The following is a 15,301-nucleotide window of genomic DNA, read 5'->3' on the forward strand; positions in this document are numbered from 1 at the left end:
AAAAAAGCAAAGCTTCTTATGTTAATGCGCACATTTTGAATCTAAAACGTGTGAGTGGTTATTATCAGTGTTGTAAGCTACCCTGAAATTCTGACACTCTTTGTCAAATGGAAAGTTAATAGTATCACTTCCTCTTCTGGTACACTGAAGTGCTTTGTGTTTATTTTTTACGTATATTATTAGTGTCAATGGCTCAACAGATAGAACACTAATGTTTGATGCCAGAATGTCAGTAGGTTGTAGGTTCTGTTTCTATCCAAGGTGACCAGATTCTTTTTCATCACTCACATTGCACTGCAGCATAAAGGGGGATGTTGCCTTCCTGAGTGTGCTGTCCTTCAGATGAGATGTGAATCCTTGGTCCCCACAGCCTAAGTTGGTGATTGATAGCTCAGGTATATACAAAAGAATCCAAGGCACTTATCAAAAAGACTAGGGGAATTTCCCCTGGTTGACCTGGCCAGATTTCCCCTGGTTGACATGATGGCCACTTAGGTCTCCCTGAAAAGAGGCCACTAGTATAGTGAGACTAACTGAGTCAACAAAGCAAGTAATATAAAAGTAAATGCATAAACATTTATCTGGTACACTGTGTAGATAATATTTCTGTTTTACCTGCACTTATGAAAAGTTTATCTTACTTTAGGCACATCATTACAAGAGCATCTACACCCATAGTGAGTCACTAAAGTAACTAACATTCCTATAATCCCCATTCAGTATTTATGGTTTTCACTAAAACATTAAGTAACTTCACACACTTCAAACCCAAAACACATACAATGCCCTCCAAAAAAATACAAACACCCTAGTTCATCTAAAAATAACCCCCTAAGACCAAAATCATCAATTAGATTAAAAGGAAAAAAAGATGAGCCAAAAGGATAAACTGCAAAACATATTTATTTAAATTTTATTGTAAAATGTGCAATAACTGTACACACAAACATAATGGCAACAATTCCAACATTGCCCTCTTAAATCTACCCCATAGAAATGAAATCCTTTGTTTCTAATATAAAAAAGAATAAAGTGCAAAATAAAAAAATCTGAGTGCAACCAGCAAGTTGAAAAATGGTATAACCAGCAACTAGTCTGGATTCTGACTAACTAAAATAATTACATGAAATGAAAACAAAACTTGCATATAAAGCTAACAAAATCCTAGCATAGCCCTCACTAAGCTACTAAAATACATAAAAAAACGATTAGACACGACAAAAAAAATGAACAAAAATTACCTCCCAAATCTGGAAGCAGTACTTTTGATCATGCTACAGTTTCTTGACATTTGGGGTGTTGTATGTGAGTTATCAAAGTGTTTATTATGTTAAATATGTTTTACAATGAACAATGCTTTGCTGCAGATGTTCTGCAATAATATCCTCAGGCTTGTGCTTCTCAGATACAAGATAAAAGATGTGACTTGTTTTAGACATTTTCCTTTTCTCTATGTTTGTGCAACCTAGGAAACAGAATGTTTATAGAAACTGGGGGTGTGAGGGCCCCACACCTAGAAAAATAAAGATTTAATAGGTTTATGTCCTACTCTAAATGACTGTGCTTTGTGCTGTGGTTTAGCTGTTTCAGTTATGATATTGTGCATTTAAACTTAGTAAGATGTAATGTTTCATTTCAAATTCTGAACTTGATTACAAGCAACATAAAGCACATCATTCTTAAAAACCTAAACAAACTTCACAAAAACTTTATTACTTAGGCAATTAATGTAGACCACTGAACTCAATGATAAACTCTACTGTAATGTAATATATATATATATATATATATGTATGTACGTACATACATATAGGTCTAGTTTGAATGAAACATGAAATATCTTCTGCAATAGAATTAAGAAATTTTTGTGATTTACAGCTTCATCATCAGAAGCGTGGCTAGTATGTGGAAAGGGTTACAGCCTCCCTAGGTGCAAATTGTTAGGTGGCAGGATCAGTCTTCAATATATTCCCACAATGTTCATTAATGCCAGTATGGTATTTGGGGTTTGAACTAAAGCAGCATATTAGTTTTTGATATAATAAACTCCCCAGGATTCACAAATCCTCCGTGTAAGACTTAATAAGTCTTACTTGGAGGCTGCAGTTGAACGGTATGACGTCAGCGTGCCATGAATATGCAAAAGCAGGACCGCCTGAACCAATGGATACAGGAGGCCCGTGGGATGCGGGATGCCCCACAACTGAGTAAGTAGCCATGGAATGCAGTATGTAAGAATTGATAATGGAGTATGTATAATGGATAGGTATGTCTCAATATCCCTTCATTTACTTTACAGCTGCAGGTGACCGTGCTGCGAATCAGCAAGCCTATGCTGATAGGCTGCTAAGGCTGTGCCACCAGGCAGGTTAGTGATTATTCTGCATGTATTGTTATATAAAATATGGGAGAGAGCATGAAAGAAAGTGTTGTAGTCCAATAATACAGCCATAAAATTGCCTGAATAAGTCCTCTGCATGTACTGTCAGATAAAAACGTCAGAGAGGCAGAAAAAGAGTGTAGTAACCCATTAAGAAAGGTAACATATATCTGGAATAATATCTCTGCAGGCACTGTCATATAAAATAAGTGAGTGAGCCTGAAAAAAGAGTGTTCTAACCCATTAATAAAGGTATAATATGTCTTGAACATGTCTGCCATATACACCGTTAAAATAAATAAAGGAGTGAGCCTGTGGAAAAGTGTGTAATGTCATTAATAAAGATCTAAACCCCGGAGAGTTGGAAATGTTGTACCCATGCATTATACAAACAGTACTGTTTGAAAAGGTGCTGGCAACTCAGAGTTGTGCAGTCCCAGATAAAGTGGGTGATGGAAGTGCTAGTAGCCGTGAAACATATATACAGTCCACAACAGTCAGTTACTGGGTGGCATGAATAAGTAAATCTGGCACATGTGTAGCATGTTATTTTTCCCCAGAAATGTAAGTGTGTGTCAAGAAATGCAGGGTTCTGTACAAATCGAAGTGAAAATATCATGTGAAAACATCCCAGATATGTAGATGAAGAAATAAAAATGCAATCAAGAAATATGTAGCAGTAACATCTGCATCCTGGACAGTTAGTATGTCAGATATAGGTCAGGCATATATTGAACTAGCCAAACCCATTACACAACCTAATGTATAGTGACAAGTGTAATAATACATGTAGGGGATATACACTTGCAGTCACTAGGAATGTAGTGTAGACGAAAAAGTAATTATAAGATGTTAACCGAGGTTTTTTCTACACCCTACTGTATGTGCATAAACCATGCAATTCCACACCTCAATGGGTATTTGTAATCTTAAATATTTGTTGGGACATATGTCCTATTGTTCTATAAATATTTGCATTCATGTTGATGCATGTGCCCTGTTTAAACAACACAATCATGGTGGCCTGTTGCTACCAAACATCCCTGCATGCTGTTGGAATATCCACTGTGGTTCAATATATGCATGTGTTATGCTTGCTATTCAACTGTTGTAACCTTGGTGTATTGGGTTAATGGGAATATTACTGCATGCTGTTACAACTAATCTGGAATGCTCTTTTGCTTATGTTGTAATTAAACACAACTAATCACAGAACGTATGGGAAGGCCGGTCCCAGCGGACCCACCTGTCCCTCCTCAGCTGGCGAGTGCACCTGGCACCAGCAGGTCCGGTGCCCAGCCCGGGCTCCCCTCCACCGTTGGTCCTGTGCCACCTTCAGGTGGAAGCACTGCAGGAATGGGGCTCATCCCCCCGTGCAAGCGTGGGCAGAGAAGGGCCACCTGTCACTCTTCGAAGCGTCCGGGTTGTGGTGCGTAGGGAGATCCAGCGTTCAGTCGCTGATCCCCTACGCCAGCTCAAGGTGAGAGTGGTGCATCTCATGGGTGAGCCTGCCCATCCTACACAGCCCCCAGCACAGCCACCCTTGGGGTTGTGAAGGTTCAGTGGTGACTGCCCATGGGGGGGGATTTCAGTTCCACTGTTACCATCTGTGGGCTCATGGGCTTGCGATTTCCAAACATCCGACCCCATCAGTTGTGTTCACCCACCCCATGTGTCATACACCACCTCTGTATGCATCTTGTCTGTCTTGTCTGTTTACCTTCCCAACCTACCTCCCCGGACATACCTACTTCCTCTACCTCACTTCCCACTCTCACCTGAAAAAAAAAAAAAGGGCAATCTGTACCCACAAAAAAATTGTGCCCCAGACATAGCTGCCCATTTCGTACACATGTCCATTGGACATGTAAACTGATAATTAGAATTGGCAGTACAGCATACTTTGTTGCCCTCACCCCTCTCCCAGGGGTGGAAGGTTTCAAATTTCACTACAAATTCATTGCATATGCACAGCTGTTGCTGTTAAAGAAATGGGCAGCTATGGACCTTCCTACACCTGTCCTGCACATCCCGAGCTTGTTTACCTACTGTCTGTCCCTCTTTGTGCCCCCTTTTAAACCACTTTCCTATCTCCCCATTTTCTTTTCTTTAAAAGAAATTAGCGCAGGGATTAGTGGGAGTAAGCACTTTTAAGCAGTAGTAAGCGGGATTAAGCGAGTGTGCGCATGTGTACGCTTAGCTAAGCATTGCTAAGCATCGTGCAAACCCAAGTAAACCCACTTACAACTGCTTAAAAGTGCCTTAGTCACTCTATGGCAGGGCCCTTGTTCTGCTGAGCAGCAAAAGAAAAAACCTCTGCCAGTCTCGAACCCCAGACCATTGACACAATAGACTGCATGAATTACCACAAAGCCACTGAAATAAATATATCATGCATTACAATGAGGGAATGTAAATGGAAATTAGGAATGGTTTAAACACCAATCCTTTTCTGTGGGTCTTTACCAGCAGTGGTTGTGGAATTGCATGACATGACTGTGAAAGGAGAACCAGCCATCCTAGCAGGGAATAATGTTACAGTAGCACCTGACAAACACCACACAGTATCAGACCAGGATAAATACTGGCCACAGGAATACAGTGCAATAACCACATTTGTATGGCAGTTAATTGTGTAAGTGAGAAAAAAGTACATACTCCCATGTATCCTGTGTTAGCAGTTGGAGGGGTGCGTACATGTCTACACTGAGATGTGTGTACTGGAAGCAGCAACATTCAGGGTTGAGTACAACATGCATATAACTGGCTACAATCCTAGCATCAGATAAGAGACATATACCAACCTTCAGACTAACACCACGGTGTCCAGAGCAAACAAGCATGGGCCCCACCTTGGAAATCTGAAAGGGCTACGCCTACCTAACCTAGCATTTTATAGCAGTGGGCTGCAATCACAGTGAGTAATGCAATCACCAAACAGCAGGCTGCATGCAATTACTGAATGGTGGGCAGCAACTGGTGCAGAGGCTGTCACACTCACAAGTGCAGATACCTAGAAAAGCAGGCTGTACCCGCAGTCCACACATGCAATTATATCATTGCAGGTGCTGTGAGATAGAGAGTGCGAGAGAGAGAGAGAGAGACACGGACACAGACACAGACTGAGACAGAGACAGAACAGAGTGAGAAACTGAGACAGAAAGTTAAATAGAGGGCGAAAACCCAAAACAAACCACCAATAAAAAAAAAAACTACAAAACCGTAACACACGGAGCAGGGAAATACAAAGGTAAGGTATGTAACTCACATGTATGTGTTGGCATGTTGTAGATGTTCCTGAAGAGTACACTACACACTACAAATCATCCATGTGTGGCAGCAGTATGTATCTATCTGTATCTGCACATGTGCATAGGGCAAGGGACATACTGCAACTGTTAATGAAGGGTGGACAGATATCTGTCAGTGAAGGTTGATATGTGCATATATCCATGTAGGTCGTAGTGTGTGGCCTAGAAAACAGCATGCAGTGCGCAGGAGCGGCCTTAGGTCAACTGGTGCACTAGGCAAAAGGGCTCCACGGTGCCCCTACCACACTTCCTGGTGCCCCCATCCATGTCTTACTACAACACATAAATAGTGGAAAAGCACCCCTGCTAGAGCGGCACCCTAGGCAGCCGCCCAGTTGGCCTATGCCTAAGGCCAGCTATAGTAGTGTTGACATATGTCATGTGGTGATTAAATGCTGTGGGACAGATTTGTCAGATCTGCTGTGTTACAGCCAGTGAGGCCTGCTAATGCTACAAGGGCTGAGGACACCCACATGCATTCTGCACAACACTGTGCAATTTAATCACATACCTGTACATCCCAGAACTGTCGCATAAGTGATATCCCCACCATGAAAGGTGGACTGTACATGTGCCTATATGTACATCCATGTGTACATGTATGTGTATAGATACGCATACATACATACATATATATATATATATATATATATATATATATATATATATATATATATATATATATATATATATATATATATATATATATATATATATATATATATATATATATATATATATATATATAGAGAGAGAGAGACAGAGAGATACGGGGTCATATGTACCACAACAGGTGTGTGGTGACCAAGGCATGGACTGTAGACAAGTGTTGATACTGCAGTGCCATTCCACCTTCCCAAAACAGTGTACCCATTAACTACCACATAGGTAGAGATCTACCTAACAGTGAAGGTGTGATAAGGGAACATGGGACACAGGTGGACAGTAGCCTCTGCTTTGATGAAGACAGTGCCACTCTACACCTGTAATCTGTCTGTGTGGTATGTGTCATGACAACAGGTGTGTCATCTATGGATGTATAGGGTAGAGTTCCCCTGTACTCATCACAATGCCCTATGTGGTATGTACTTCACATGACAACTACACCAGGTGAACAGGCCACAGACAGACCTCCCAAAGGGTAATACTGGCCGCAAACAGATGCCCTATGCAGACTGACTCACAAAATCACAACTACACTGTATTGCATACTGGCCACACAGAGGTGACCTCTGTCGGACATACAGAGGTATGTCACACCCATAGCTGGGTGACAACCACCATGGCAACATATCACAATCCCTCCAGGATACACGCTCTTGGGCCCTAAACCTTGTCAGCTCACTAAACAGCACATGCTGGAGGGATAGGTTCCCATCTCAGAGATATGCCATACACCGGAATAGACCACATCACAATAGCAAACAAGGCTCCTCCTTAGCATTTGTTATAAATACCCCTGATGATTGTGTGGGAGATTGGTAATACACCCCAGGAAACACCTCTGTGGTTCAGGTTGGCAGGGGCAAGTGAAATCAAAGTACATGTGTGTCAAAGGCCAGGGTAGCATATGGCTAGGCTGCCGTAGGCCCTAGGGCCAATAGCATATTACCTACCTATGACACTATGCACTCACACATGCACTTAATGCAATAGCTGCTATGTGAGGTTGAATAAGTGTAACGCTGAATGTGTGCAAGGTCTGTAAAGGTGTGATAGCTTAGTGTGATGTTGCATCTGACATGGTAGTGCCTATCCTAGCTGTGAGGACAACAACTGATGTGTAATGTACTGTTAGGCAGACATAGTAGTACGGCATATGATGTGACGTAGTTCTCCATTGACAAATGTGGTGTCTCATTGTTGGCTAAAGCAATACATGTATGCTTAGTGAGTGGTACTGCTGGTGAATCCATCACCAATATAAACTGTAGTACTACCTGCTGTAGGCCTAAACAGCATAGTATTGTGTGTGTTCACATTGCTTGGAAACACTGTCATGTGTGTTTCCTGTAGTCTGCACAGAGGACAGAATGCAGGCATAAGGGTGTGTAAGTAGTGGCACACAGTACCGTATGGTACACAGCTAATGCTCATCTGTGTTGGCATACAGTGGTACGTTGTATGTTTGCCTGATGTGTTTGTGATTATGCCTGTACATTGGCTGCAATCATATGTGTGTTACAGGGTAAACGTGTGTATCCAGCAACATATATAGTCTGTCACAGCAGTACGCCACCTATAGTAACAACTGGACACATCTGTTAGGTAGGGCTGTGGCATCAATGACTAGGGTGGTTGATTGGTACTACTGTACCTGTACTTTACATCCATTGCAATGGATGACATCTCTGTTCGTGCATTGGTGTGATATACACCCCTGTCTTGAGGTTGTACAATGTGTCACAAACAGTGTGTCGGGTACTGTTGTATAGTGGTGTGATATATAGAGTCTGCCAGGCAGTGTTAGTTAGTTGTGGCCTGAGAACCAGTAAGTGGTATTGAATGTGTGTAAACTCTGACAGACAATAGGATGGTATATATGTCAGTAAAGTGATATCTGTAGGTAAAGGTGTAAAGTGTGCCACAGGACACTCTCACACATATTGTTCATATCTTTTTCAGCCAGATGGCCCACCAATGCAACCCAGCATACACAGCGGATGAGGAAGAGGTGATACTCCACAGCCTATTGCAGCGGTACACAATGCTGTTCTCCAGAAGCAGCCAGTACCAGCAGGAGTGGACTGCACTGTGGCAGGAACTTGTTCGTTGGGTAAATGACATAGGCATGCATAACCGGACATATGAGCAGGTACGCCATCACTGCAGTGATTTAATTAGACAAGTCCAGCAGCATGCATCTGATATCCAAAGACAGCAGCTTGCCACAGGTGGTGGGGTGGCCATTCATCCCCCCTCACCAGAGCGGAGAAGCTCCTCCTAAGCGTGGTGGCTCCTGCACAACAGCTACATCAACCTCTGACATGTGTTGTAATGGAGGCCGGAGCCACCCAGCACATCCACCTGGAGCAAGCAGGTAACATGCCCTATCTGTAGACTACAGTTAACTGTATTGTTAGATTATGTGTACATGAGATGTGTACTGTGTGTTTAGCAGTTCTGCTGCCTAGTGTTGTGCAATACGGATAGTTTGAATAATATCCCTACACCTGTGACTGTTGACTGTTGTTGTACTGCAGTTTAGCATACCCACTGTAGCAATGTCACAGTTGTGGCCACTGACGAACCCTTTCATATTCTCATAGGTCCCTCTGGTGTGACGGCAGGGCAGCCGATCCATGCTGGTGAGTGTGTTATACCTGCAATGTTGGTAATGAAATATGCATGTCATAGGTGAGGTGTAGGCCATGTACACGTAACACACCTACGCATAATGCATGCCGTGGATGTTTGCTGTGAGAAGTTGCACAGCTCAGTAATGTCAGTAGCTGCCTCAATGACATACAATACACAGAGCATGACGCACAGTTGTGGCAACCCCATACTGCACATTGGATAGGCATAGTTGCAACCTGTACACAACATAACACATTTATCACATGCAGTACACAAAGTCATGCTACATATGGTGTAACCACACACCCACTGTAAGGTCACACTTCAGTATCCCACATGTCATCCACACACACATGATGTACCTCAGGGGTAGAGGCCTATCATGGGGCTGTGCAACACTCTTCAACACATAACACAGTCATGTTAGGCAATGCTCCCTACTGGGCACCTCATACACCTATGTACAAAGTGACTGTGTAATAGTGGACGTATCCACGGCACTGCAGTTCAAGTACAGCATGCTAGGCGGTGGTCTGTCACACAGTAGTAGCCATGAGTGACCACAAGATGTATGATGATGATGATGATGGCACATGGTACTACACCCCATCCGGTTACAGTGACCACAGTACTACACATAGCAGTCTTTGCTGTGCACCTCATTGTTCTGTGTGTGCAAACATATGCACCTATACACACCATGCATAGCATGTTGTGTGTGTGCTTACATATGCTAGTATACACATTTTGCACAACAGTCACCATCTGTACAAAGACTCACATATATGTCCTGGAATGCTATTAGGTGTATAGGTCACATGACACACATTGGGTATGTGTGGTGTTTAATGTTGCAGTCATGTAGCATGCCATGTCATGGCTGGCACCAACATATCTGCAATATGTCCCACACTCACCATAACCACTGTACAATATCCATGTTGTGCATTGGGATTCCTTCATGTCTACATGCACCACTCATCCCATGTCTGTACATTGCATGCATTTGCTACACCTGTGCCCACTATTATGTGCTATACACACAGACACTGTCAGCAGACATGGCAATCTATGTGTCACACAGATAGCACATGCAGCCATGGTATGTATGCCATTGAGTGATGGTGCACATGACATTGCAGAACAGATAATACTTGCACAGCAATGTTGTGTCCATGTATACATTGTGTTCCAGGGTGTAGCCAATCACTGAACAACGACACACATGCATTAAAGCCATGTTTAATGTCATTAGATAGGGCTGTCTACACTTGCACTCATGGTGTTGAGCAACACATGGTCTGCATGCTGACACATGTGTGGTGACTGTTTGCCTTGTGATACTGTCACCCACCATCACCCACTATTGTGTATGTGTTGGATTGCTGGTGTGTGTGTCTGTATGTGCTGTGGTGAGCAGTGTATTTCTGTACATGTGTGCATGTGTGTATGTGTGCATGTGTGCTAATATCGTGGCTTTTATTCTCCTTGAATATTTGTAGGATGCTGACATCATCAGACTTTCTGAAGAGGGATGTACCGCTTTTAATGTGTTTTCCCAGTCTCCAAAAAGGCTACTCCTCTCAAAGGAAATCACACACACACACACACACACACCCCCACACACACACTTGGTGTTTGCAGGACTCAAACCGCTACCTAACTATGATATGATACTAGAGAGATACGCATTAACACAGCATGCTATATGCATTACTGGGTGGTTTCTGTTCCCCTTGAATATTTGTAGGATGCTGACATCATCAGCCTTTCCCAAGAGGGATGTACCTCTTTTAATGTGTTTTCCCAGTCTCCAAAAAGGCTACTCCTCTCAAAGGAAATCACACACATGGCGTTTGCAGGACTCAAACCCCTACCTAACTAGGTTATGATACTAGAGAGATACGCATTAACACAGCACGCTATATGCTTTACTGGGTGGTTTCTGTTCTCCTGGTTATATTTGTAGGATGATGACATCATCAGACTGGACATGGTAATGTGTGTACACATTTTTATGCAATCCCAGGAATGATCCATGTATGTCGGCAGGAATCAACAGCTTGTACAGGACCCCGTGAGTCTCACCTTGTGTGATCTATCTGTGGACACATTGCCATCCCTTCATATGTCAACACATATCTATGCACAGATTGTTGGTTTTGTGGATACGACATATGTCTGTGATGTTGATGAAGAGCTGTTCAAAGTCTATGTGGGACATGTGTAGCTCTGTTCCGTGATGTATGTCCTGGGTGGCTGCCTTGCAGATGGTGTAGCATGCTTGGGAACCATGATCTGCACATGAACACACCACAGTTGGTAGGGTTGTGTGTTTGTCGGTTTCCAATAGCTCTGTTTATGACTTCTGCCATGATGCACTCCATGGCCTTGCAGATCAGACTTTATAGGCTTACTGGACTATACTTCCCATGGTGTGTTGTTTACCCACACATGTGGAGAGTGCCATATGTTGCTGTAACACATTCGACAGTTCCAGGTCCTGTGTAGTGGGTGAGGCTCAACAGACTGTTCAGGTGCAGGGTCTGTTTGTTCTGTAGTGCATGCATGACACATATTGGGAAACAATGTAATCCAACTGCTGCCATGCTTTTGGCTTTGGGGAGGAGATGTTCAGCCATTCTACACGTGATATCTCCTGGTATGATGTCAGGGACTATCGTCAGTGGGGGGTGGGTATGTATACATGGGTCTGTCTGACAGGATGTCGGCAATGTCAGTAAGGTACAGTTGTCCCTGACTCAGCACATATATGCATGTACATTACTATTTATTACATAGCTGAAGGACATGTCATGATTCTCAGTCTGGACTCCTTCTCAGCTACTCTTTACAAAACACTGACAAACCTGAGCACTAATCCCAGTTATACTCTTTTACACACTTAACACCCTACTGATCCTTTGTGATCAGGCTAGAGAGTATGTCATCATAATACACTGGCATGTCCAGGGGTTGGTTTCATGTGTACTCTCCAGTCCAGCTAGTGAATATTGTGGTTATGACACAATGTCACATCTGCTTCATGTACACAGACAACCCTCTCCTCCTCACATCACACTCACATATATGTGGGAGATGTAACAATATTGACATACAGGACGCTGAGCTCTCTTGACCCATGACTGGCATAGTCTATCAGGTGGTGAGGGTGACCACACATACACCACATATCAGTCTCAAATACACCGATAGTGACAGCAAACAAGCCATATTATCACACATACACATATTTGGAGGCTCTACATACACTCTGCCTAAGCAGCAGAGACCTCCAAAGCAGACACACATACAACTGCTACCCCACTACAATGCCCACATGTCAAACAGTTCACAATGTCAGTGTGCCACACAGTCACTGCCCTTTGGGCTAAACAACACAACTGATACACTTGTTATAGGTGACACTTAATGTCAAACACACTATCGTCCCACTCACCAGGCCAGACAGGGGAATAGTCACTTTGAGCTGTCTCTCAGGTGCCAGGATCCGCCACATAACACATGCACTCAGGTCACTCCAAAGCAAGTCCAGGACTGGCTCCATCATTGTCCAAGCTGGTGCGTACAACCTCAGATGTTCCTGCCTGGACCACATGACATAAAACATAGAGGAACTCTGTGATCATGTAGCCCAGCCCAGTATTACCCTGACCTTGTCTAGCATCTTACACTCACCAAGTATGATGTCACAGTATACCAACAAACTGATCATGTTTAACAGTTGGCTAACATATTGGTGTTATTCAAAGGGGATACAGTGTCTGTCACCCTGGGGTGACATGTTCGACATGCCACGTAGCTTCCCTATGGACAGCTTGCACCTGTCACCATTGGACTTTTGAATACTGACTAGGGCAGTTGCTGCCACCATACAGCCCTATTTAAGCAGGGCTCAAAGGACAGAACCACCTCCATACACATTACAGAGTACACGACACTGAGGGTAATGCTGCTCAACACCAGATGTTTTACCCTCAAATTGCGCCCACTCAGGAATCTCCTCAGTATGGAGGATAGCAATATCTGTGCACTAACAGACACATGGTTGAGGCTCCCACATGCACACCAGCACTACCAGGTTGTATTTCGTACCATACTTTCTGACCACATAACTCGGAATAGCCAACACAAATAGGGGGAGTATCCATATACATCACAGATACACATACCTCCGGGTTGGTAGCACTGCACAATGCATCACGGACCATACATATGCACCTAACATTGTGCAAATCTGCCTTTTGGTTTGTTGCCTGCTACAGACCACACTCCCCAACACAGCAACTTCACTCAGCTTTCCTGGGAACACTGGACCATATGAAGGTTTCCCCAAACACCATTATATTGGGTGACGTCAAATACCCACACATTGACTGTGGATAGTACTCAGGCCCCAACATCCTCACCCAACAGTTGCTACTATTTCTAAACTCATATGCTATGGCACAACCGGTCACCACACCCACAAGAGGGGACAACATATTGGACATGATCATCACCGATATGGGGACTCTATGTTCCACACCTGCGATATACCCCTCATTGGTAAGGGCAGAACATACTTTATCACACTGGACATCCATATCCTGTCCCCACACCCATCCTGGGTAATCTTGGTGAACTTCCCAAAAGCAAACGTCACACTCCTCCAAACCACGGTGGTATCCATCAGAGACCCTGGGTCAGTGGTAAGTATGGCTCAGACTACTGAATCCTTTACATACACATTCTATGGACACCTAGTGGATCGCATGGATCGTTACATCCAAAATAACAACTGGACTCACTCCTCCAATGGCAGTGGACATGTCTGGTAGACCCCAGCCATTAATACGCTTTACAACAAATGGAGGAAGCTACTACATGATAGAGTACAATCCCAGACAGGGAAGGCATCTGTGATCTGTACTAGCAGACTGCTACAATCACTCGGGTATTTATGTCAGGCACGCTTCTAATGGACAATTGCACCAGACACGTCGGACACTCACAAGGCCTTCTTCAGTTGATTCAGGTACCTGGCAGGACACTCACTGATATGTTGTGTGTTACTGCATACTGACTAAATATACCCTGAACCCACTGACATTGCCATCATCCTGGCAAACAGGTTCAGTGCAGATGTGTCCCCCCCATCCCCCCTAAGGTGGTACTGTCCATACCAACGGAGTGTAACCTCCCAGACATCATGAGTAAACAGGTGAGTGCTGCCTTCCCCGCAGCGACAACACAGCATCAATGGGACCAGACGGTGTCCCAGCCTGTGTCATACACAGCTTTCATGACAGACGTAACACTCACATTATGTCACTGTTCGATATAAGAGTTACTGCAGGATATGTACCCACAGAATGGCGTACAGCAATAGTGGTTCCACTCCACTGAATACTGCTACAACAGACCACAGACAATGTCGGCCTAAAAGGCTAACTAGCCTGTTCTGCAAAGCTATGGAGTGTATTGTAATGGGACTCATGCACATAGACATGGGAAACCTACAGACACTGGGTCCTACACATTACAGCATTGTTGTGGGCAGATCTTGCCTGTTGGACCTGTTCATATTCTTTCAACAGTTACCAGGTCCATCAGTGTTGGGACGGTTGTCCACACAGCCTACCTGGACCTTGCACAATACTTCAACACAATACCCCACTTGGCCATTATGCATAGGCTCACCAGCATCAATATTGACACATATCTGACACGATGGATTGCTACCTGGAGCAGGGATAGCACCCACATGCTCAGTGTTGCAGGTGCCATGTCTGACTATACACCAGTTACATCTGGCATCCCACAAGGCGCAGTCCTGGGACCTCTCTTGTTCAGTATATATTTGTGTGATATACAGGCTATCACAGGAGGGATATGGCTGCCCATGTTCGCAGATGACTGCAAACTGGGTGCCATAATCAGCTCTCCTGCTGGCATATGCATACTCATACAGGGTCTCACAGAGATAGGTTGACTGGTGCCTGAGCCATGGCCAATGGCTACATGCCATTAGTTGCATAGTCATCCCCTTTGAGGATGACAAGATGCCCACACATTACCACATAGGTTGCAATCCATTACATACAGTAGTAGTTGTTCGGGTTTGGGGACACGACCTGTTCGTACTCTCGCCTTTGACAATCCTATTGCCATAGTGGTTAGACAGTACGTCTACATAGCCCACCATATTCCACATGGTTTCACATGTTGATCACGTGTGGTCATTGTGACCCTATACTCTTCATGACCATGCTTGGTTACTATGCCGCCTTCGGGATGTACCTTACCT

General features: G+C 43.8%; 1 protein-coding gene across 1 annotated transcript in view; it reads right to left on the bottom strand.

Moving 5' to 3' along the window:
* LMAN1L (lectin, mannose binding 1 like) overlaps positions 1 to 15,301 on the bottom strand; it is a 652,875-nt gene that overhangs the window by 394,470 nt on the left and 243,104 nt on the right. The gene's annotated exons all lie outside the window — the stretch shown is intronic.

The sequence above is a fragment of the Protopterus annectens genome, chromosome 7.part0 (assembly GCF_019279795.1).
Source record: "Protopterus annectens isolate FY-2018-M chromosome 7.part0, PAN1.0, whole genome shotgun sequence".
In the NCBI taxonomy this organism is placed as follows: domain Eukaryota; kingdom Metazoa; phylum Chordata; order Ceratodontiformes; family Protopteridae; genus Protopterus; species Protopterus annectens.